Source organism: Otolemur garnettii, unplaced genomic scaffold, assembly GCF_000181295.1.
Source record: "Otolemur garnettii isolate 467f Iridium unplaced genomic scaffold, OtoGar3 scaffold00022, whole genome shotgun sequence".
Taxonomy (NCBI): domain Eukaryota; kingdom Metazoa; phylum Chordata; class Mammalia; order Primates; family Galagidae; genus Otolemur; species Otolemur garnettii.
Genome location: NW_003852417.1, coordinates 17,615,845 through 17,624,039, shown reverse-complemented (window position 1 = coordinate 17,624,039; position 8,195 = coordinate 17,615,845).

Sequence of the window (8,195 nt, the reverse complement as noted above, 5' to 3'; positions counted from 1 at the left end):
AAAAAAAAAAAAAAAAAAAAGAATTTATCACTGGTTACTGTATTTTGTTATATACTAACCATTACACACAATTGTTTTCTAGCTTTATCTTCTACTCCATTCCTAAGTTCTAAACACTGTCAAGTACTTTCATGTTCATGTGGCTCCTGTAAGCTGGATGTCTGTCCTTCCTTGCCACTTCCATTTCCTGTTGAACTCTTATGGAGGTTTCAAGACCCAGCTCAAAGGCCCTCCCTCCATGAAGCATTCCCCAGTTGTCTCCAATCAGAACGACTGGTTTCTTTGTTTCCACCACACTCAGTCTAAGCTTTAATTCAGCAAGAATTCCTCCGGCCTAGCAGATTAGATATGCCTCTTTCGTATTTGTCTTCCTCCCTGGCTCATCTTCTCCTGGGTGGAGACCCTTCTTACCCATGTTACTCTTCCCACAGTGTGTTGCACATTACAGCTGCCTCACATGTTTCCTTAGACACTCAGTACACAGGTGAAAGCCTTCAAGAATCCTGTACTTGAGTTAGAGACCAGTAGTGTCAACAGGAGAGGGGCACAGATGACTGAATCTGTAGGCAGAAAAACCCTGGCAATCTGCTTCAGTGACTGTCTGCAGACAGACACTTCTAAAGCTGGAGCAAGCCCTGTCTGCTTTATGAGAAGAGGATAAAGACAGATGTGAGTGTCCAAAGGCCCAGGGAAGCATGCCGTACAGTGGAGAGCACATTGTACCGGGAGTCCAGGAAGCCTGGAGTTTAATCTCAGCGCTGCCACCATTTCAAACTAGCTGTGGGGACTTGGGAGACTCACACAGCCTCTCTGTGCCTCAGTTTCCTATTCTACAAGAGCAAAGTGTTGACTATATCAAAAGGTCCCTTCCTACTCTGACATTCTGAGATGTTAAGGGGAACCCTACCCTTTTGCCCAGCAATGCTTATTCTCCAATGGCCAAGAATGTGGTCTGAAGAATGAGGAGTGGAGAGGCCTCTCTGTACATTGCTTTCCAACCTCCCTTTATTGGAAGTTTAGCTGGAGGATGGGGCAGGATCAGTGAACTGGGGTGTGAAAGGGCTCAGCCTGAGTCAGATAGGCTGAAGTTCAAATCCCAACTTCATAGGTCACTTGCTGGACCGGAGCCTCACATGAAATCCTGGTCCATTATGTCTAAAGCTGACCATAAGATCCTGGAGGGGAAGGGTAGGGCCTTACTCATCCCTGTACCTCATAGGCCTCGGCATAGTATCTGGGACAGAGAAGATGTCCTATAAATACCCCTCTATTCCGTCTAGTCAGCCTGGAGGGCTTAGGTAGGTTGGTGGGGCCCAGGGTCCATGGGCTCCTATAGAAAGGAATGCGCAGGGCTGTCTTAGCATCAAAGGGCAGGCCTGAGAAGGAGGAAAGGAACCCAGGAGCTGCTGCAGGAAGACGGGGAGGAAGTTGTTGCCCAGAGCAGTGTGCAGGGACCCTGGCTGCAGACTGAAGGCTGATCAGATTTAGGGTGCTCTGGGTACGAGTGGTGCTTCTTGGTGTATCTTCAGGGAAAGAGTCAAGGATTAGTCTGGCTTTACAGAGCATAACTGGTCCCAGTGCAGCCAGCTTGTGTTTGTCAAGAGACACTATTTGTTTAACATCTCAAGCCCAAATCAAACACAAAAGGCAACTGTTAACAGAGAGCAGCTCTGGGAGCTGCAGGGGAGAGTGCACCAGGCTGGGAGGCTGGACACCTGGCCCTGTTCTCAGCACTGCCCAGTTGGTTGAGCTGTGTGACCAGCGGAAAGGGCTTCCTGTCTGGGCTGTGCAGCTCCCACCAGCCAATGAGGGCTCACACTCAATGATCTGTGAGTCCAGCCCTAGCACTGTGCTGAACTTGGTTCTCCCAGTAGTGAGAGAGGAGAAACTGCTCTTCATAGAGTTGGGGTGGGATCAGGCTTGCTCTGGCTCATAGCAGATGTCAGCATGGAGCCCTGGTGCTCACTACACACCCACATCTACCACCTTTGAAGGACCCTCTTCCCCAGAAAGGGCTCCCTGAGTAGCTTCCACCTCTCTAGCCTGAACACTGTCCCATGATGAGCATCCGTGAATGTGTGCATTTAAGGATCATCAGGGAATTGTTACTGGGACTTACTCCCAGAAGTGGTCGCAGTGCTTGTCACTAACCACTTACAGGTGTCCTCAGCATGGCTGTCTTCATTTTCATCCTCCCTAGACAGTGCCTGAGATTATTACCAACTCTGTCCTCATCAGTACTCATGCTGTTCACTTTTCTCATCAGCCATTTGTGTACCTTTGAGCTTCCCCCTGCCTCCCTTCCTTTCCTCTTCAATACCTCTCCCTCCCCTACACATGGGGCAGGAGTGCTGGACAGACCCTCACTAAGGTTTCAGAGGGCCAGTGATGAGACAGTGAAACCTAGGAGACCAGCCTTTGTTCCCCAGCTGGGCATGCATGTGCGTGTGTTTGTGCACACATGTGCGTGAATGCGTGTGTGTGCAGGAGGCTGTGACCCTGAGAGTTTTAGCCTTAATCTGATCTCCTCTTCTCCCCTCCTTTTTTCTCCCCACCCTTCATATTTCCCCCTCCATGCACACTCCTGTCTGTCTTTGGCCAAGGATCACAGAATAATTAAAGCTGGAGAAAACCTCAGACCTCCGAGGAAACTTAAGCCTGGTGAAAGGAGTGAGCCCCTCCAGGCCTCGTAACTATCCTGACTTCCCAACCCATAGCTACAAGATAAGTTCCCTCAACTTGCCCCTTTCCGACTGCAAGAATTAAGTCCTTAGAGCCTGTCCTCTGCGGAGATTCTGGAACGGCTGTGGCTTGTATTTCCTGACAAACATGTTGCTATTAAAGAAAAAAGTGAACCTAGAGCCCTAGTCAACAGGCTCACAAATCTTGAAATCCTTCTCTGCAGGTTTATGACTTCTGAGAAGCAAGCAGGGCAGAGGCAGCCTGTTCTCAGCACCAAACACAATGATCATAAGAGCACTTGCAACGATTAATCAGCGGTGAGCATTGAGGGGTGGCTGTGAGCACGCGCAGCAGCATGTATGCCTCTGTGTGTGTGTGCACGTCTGTCTGTCTGTCTTGGGACAGGGGAGAGGGCAAGAGAGGTGACCGTGCTCCCAGTGAGCAGGTTGCGGGTGTCCCCCACCCTGGGGCGGAATTGGACAGTGACCATGGGGCTCCTCATGTAGTGTCATGTCCTGGCCAGGGCTGCAGTTGTTTCTGCCCAGGGAAGAATCCTGACTCCTGTGGCTCCAGCTGCTGGGCCCCGGACCATGCTGAGAGGAAGGAGCTGACAAACAGAAGCAGGTTCCAGGCCTGTCAACCAGATTAACGAGGGGCCTCACCAGCATGATGTACGTACATGGCTCAACTGAGAGAATGTGGGATGTTCAGCCTGAAGAAAAGATGGAGGGGACATGTGAGCTGTCTCCTGAGGAGGGATTAGCTTGGTTCTGTGTAGCCTAGGAGGGGCCAGTGGTCTGTGGGGATGATGTGACAGGCAAAGAGCTCTCCGCTCAACATAAGGTGGGACATTCTCCATGCCCCCAAAGAAGGAATGAGCTTCCCAGGATGGTAATGAGCTCTTGGTGCCTGGAGGTGTACAGACACTGCCTGATTGATCCCTAGGATCAAGGCTCTTTGGAAGACTCCTAGGACACATAGTAGGTCTGCAAGAAATGCCTTTTGACTTGACTGTTGAATTTACTGAGTTTGGGGCTGGGCTAGATACCCACTGTGTTTCAGGTGGGCTCATTTATGAAGCAGTTTGTCTAAGCCACATTCTTTGTTCCTTCAGTGAAGTGCTGTGATTCCCTGGCCCCAGGGACAGCATCTGGAGTTCTTGTTGAGCCTTCACAGAACTGCTTTCCCCTAGCTCCCCAAAGCCCACCTGTGCACACCCTACTACCTGTTACCTGCAGAGGTCCAAAAGACACAGGTTGGAGTAAGGCCCTGGAGGCCCTGGGACTCCAGCAAGGGAAATGGGCCTCAGGCAGGCTAATTACTGGGAGCTGAATCTATTAAGCAGATAGCTCTCTCTAGGCAAAGCAATTACATCTAATCAGCCCCCTACAGCAGTCCAAAGGGACCGCCCTTTGAACCACATCCATGTGTGAGTAAGAGCATCTGAGCAGCCTGAGGTCCAGGCCAGGGGAGGCTGGTCTGGGGGCAGGGGCTGTTCAGGAAGTGGTCCCCCCTTGCCCCTGCCCTGGCCTGCCCAGATCTCAGGCCACAGTTTGTCTGTGGGACTATGGAAACAGCAGTTAAGAGGGGCTGAAAGACCTGAATTGAGACTTGACTGTAGCACGAAGAAGCTGAATTCCATTTAGGAGAATGCTTCTCTGATCTGAGCCTCAGTTTCCCTATCTGTCAAGCAAATAGGATGAATTACAGAGGATCCATTTCAACTGAAAACTGCTCCAAGCAGCCCAGCTGGATTGGATTCTAGTTCAGGTGAAAGTGAGCTGGCCAGCGGCAGAAAAATCCATTTGAAATCCCCAAATATAAAAATATGTACTACAGGATCTACTATGCTTTTAAAATGAACTGAAATAGCTTTTTTTGGTTTTTTTTTTTGAGATAGAGTCTCACTTTGTCACCCTCAGTAGAGTACTGTGGTATCACAGCTCACAGCAACCTCAAACTCTTGGGCTCAAATGATTCTCTTGCCCCAGCCTCCTGAGTAGCTGGGACTACAGGCGCCCACCACAACACCTGGCTCAAGCTGGTCTTGAACTCATGAGCTCAGGCGATCCATCTACCTTGGCCTCCCAGAGTGCTGGGATTACAGGTGTGAGCCACCATGCTCGGCCTTGAAATAACATTTTTAAAAAACATGGATGTACTTATGATACATTTCTTTGTCCTCTAGAAATTTTATAAAATGTGTGCCTCACCACCACCATCACAGATAAATAGCCCTGATTTTGTGAACCATGATTTAGTGCCTTTTGAGTCCCAGATTCATTCAGGAGGTGGGTCACGTTAGAAGGTTAACAAACCAGAAGTGGGGAGGGGGGCCTGGCAGATGAGGGAATGGTGAGCAAGATGGAAAGAGATGCCATGTGGGCTACGGTGGCATCCATCTTATCCATGCTACTTCACATGGGATTCTCCTTTTCCAGAGAAGAACTCTCTAAAAGGCTTTTGGACACTGTCAGAAAGCCAAGGCAGGTTTTTAAACAGTAGTTCTAGGACTCTGGGCTAGTACCTAACAAGTGGAGCAAGTAAACTCACTAGAAGGCAAGAGACCTCTGCAGTGAGCCACTGTGAGACCTTGGTTAAGTCATGGCCCTTCTCTGGGCTGCAATTGCCTTCTCCCCAACACGGATGATGAAGAAAGTAAGGTCCACTTAGCCCACTTCACGTGGGGCTTGGGAGACTCCAAGTGAGGTGATGGATGTTAAACTAAGATAGCTGAGAATGTTACTAACAGCTGGGCCCAGGTCCCCCTCTTTAACTTGACCCTTCTCTTCACTCTAATTCTCACTGCAGCTGGGGACCAGTGTGGTCTTGCTAGGGCAGATAGTAGGGGCTACCTGACTTCCAGCGTTTCCTGCCCTTGGTGATCTTAGACACCCAGTGTCCAAGGAATTAGACCAAAGCCTTGGTCTGTTCCCAAAGAGAAGCCCTGGCATGGATTGGCAACCAGTGGCCTTGCTTCAGAGACGGGTTGAACAGAGCTGCTTTGCCTGGGTTGGGCTCAGTGGAACCAGGAAGGAGGGAGCAGCCATGGAAGGAGCTGGAACACTAAGGCAGACTGCCCCGTTTCTACACACCCAGTACTAGTCATTTGCTGAGAGAGACTTTAAGAAGCCACTTTATCCCCATCTTATTTGGGGAGTGATGGACAGAAGGCTGGGCCAGAAGGTGGTTGAAAGGCCTGGAGGGCCGTCCCAAACAACCTGCCATTTGGAGGCAGTGGGGGGACACAACAGGTATTGGGGCAGGGGTGTCACACAAAGTGATGGTGGCCTGTGCTGTTGCCCAGCCCACTGCTCCAGCCATTTTTCCTACTGCTCCCTTAGGCCCCTCAGTACCTGCCTTCTGTGTTCTCTGCAGTTCCTCCAAATGTGCCAGGTGCTTTCTTGCCTTTGTGCCAGAAATACACATTAAACCAGGTACCTATTTTAGTCTATCTAGTGCTCTCAGCAGCCCTAGGATTGACATCATTCCCATCTTACAGATGAGAAAACTGAGGCTCACAGTGAGGCAACTTGCCTAACCTCTTATAGTTACATAGACAATAGATCTAAGATTTCTACTTGGCTTAGTATAACTCTAAAGTCTGTGCTTTTCCTCTCTGCCACTCCCTCACTAGAAGTTGGTGGAGGGCAAAGCTTGGTAGCCACAGGGGTGTAAAACAGAAGGTGGTATCAATGCTGGGCCAGGTGAGTAGTTAGAGCTTAGAAAAATACCAGTCGCATGAATGGATGAGTAGCTCAGAGAGGAAGGCTGTGGGAAGGGCCAGGCTCCAGCATCAGGGTTTGCCCCAAGAGGCAGATGCTCAGGAAGCAGGAGTTGAGGGGGAGGCCCCATGACTCCAGCTTGCTAAGAGATTGGGAGAGAGGACTGTCAGTGAACATGCTGGTGACCCATGCAAGGTGGAAGGGAGGGAGGTAGAGCTGTCCATGGCCCAGCCCCAGCACACTGCCCAGGCAGGGAATCAGAAGGACTTATCTATGTCTATACACAAGGCAAAGAATACCTTGGTGGCTTTGAGCTGGATAGCTGGGAGAAGAGCAGTTTCTTTGGGGCACCCAGTGATCTGAAGAGAAGGAACCATCAACTGCATGGTCTCAGGTTGGTTTTGGCACTGGGTCACATGGAGGGGGGAGGCCCGGGGGCTACCAGGTTCTGAGCTTTGCAGATCTCAGATGTATCCAAAGATGGTGGAAAGCAGTGATCCATGGAAACCACAGCATGTCAGGGAGATGGGGATCAGCTGGAAAGCAGTGCTCTGGAAGGGCACACTGCTGATGGAAAATGTGATGTTGTTAAGGAACAATGTGGGCCAAAGGAATGAGCTGTAATTTGCTGGATCCAAAGGACAATCGGCTGCCAGAAGTTCAGGGGTGTCTGATGATTGCCTGACACTGCCCTGGGGGAGGGACTGAGCCTAGCCCAGAGGCTAGAAGGGAATCACCCCTTAGGCTCCACAGCCCTTTTCTGTACCCTAATACCATGTCACGCTAACCTCTGGTCTATTAATAAATGCTTGATGAATTGAGCCACAACGGGCTTCCTCCCCAACTCTGTTTTATTTCTCCAGAGTAGATCTAAGGAGGCAGCCTGCAGCTGAGGAAGGAGCACTGGTTCTGGAGTCATACACCTGGGCAGGATCTGCCCCTCGGACCTGCTCCTGCCTTCCTCGCTGCACATAACCCTGGCCCTTCCCACCTCAGGTGGTCAGGAAGATTAAGGAGGTAAGGGAGGAGCAGTCCTCACATTAGCACTAGTGGTAGTGCTATAGCCCTTGGCTCCTTCCTCCCTTGCTAAGGGCAGGGGAAGCCCCGCTCCCCCACCACCACCTTAGCCTAGGAAGGAAGCCAGCCTGAGGCTTGGGGGCCTGCCCAGAAAAAAGGGGTTGTCCGGGTCTGGCTTGTTGGAGATGGTACTGTAGAAGCATTGAGCTGACAAAAGCGGCCAAGAGTCTTAGCAGGGACCCAGAAGTCTAGAATCTTGAAATGAATGACAAAAGGAACACTTGTAAGTGGAGGAGGTCTTCAGATCTAAACTCCCACTGAACAGGTGAGGACACAGAGGCCAAGAGCGGGGAGGACAGAGAGCTGACTTGGTGATGGCATTTAGACTTGGTTGAGCTCAAACCCCATTACCAAGTTTCCTCATAAGAAAAATCTCTGCCCAGCAAAGAGAAGAGAGAATTCCAGGCAATGGCAGTGGCACAAGATTAGAACAGATCTTGGGAATCTATAAAAACTGGAACCTGGGCCAGGCATGGTGGCTCACGCCTGTAATCCTAAGCACTCTGGGAGGCCGTGGTGGGTGGATTACTTGAGCTCACAAGTTTGAGACCAGTCTGAGCCAGAGGGAGACCCCACCTCTAAAAATATCCGGGCATTGTGGCAGGGGCCTATAGTCCCAGCTACTTGGGAGCTGAGGCAAGAGAATTGCTTAAACCCAAGAGTTTGAGGGTGGCTGTGCGCCTGTGGCTCAAGGGGCTAAGGTGCCAGCCA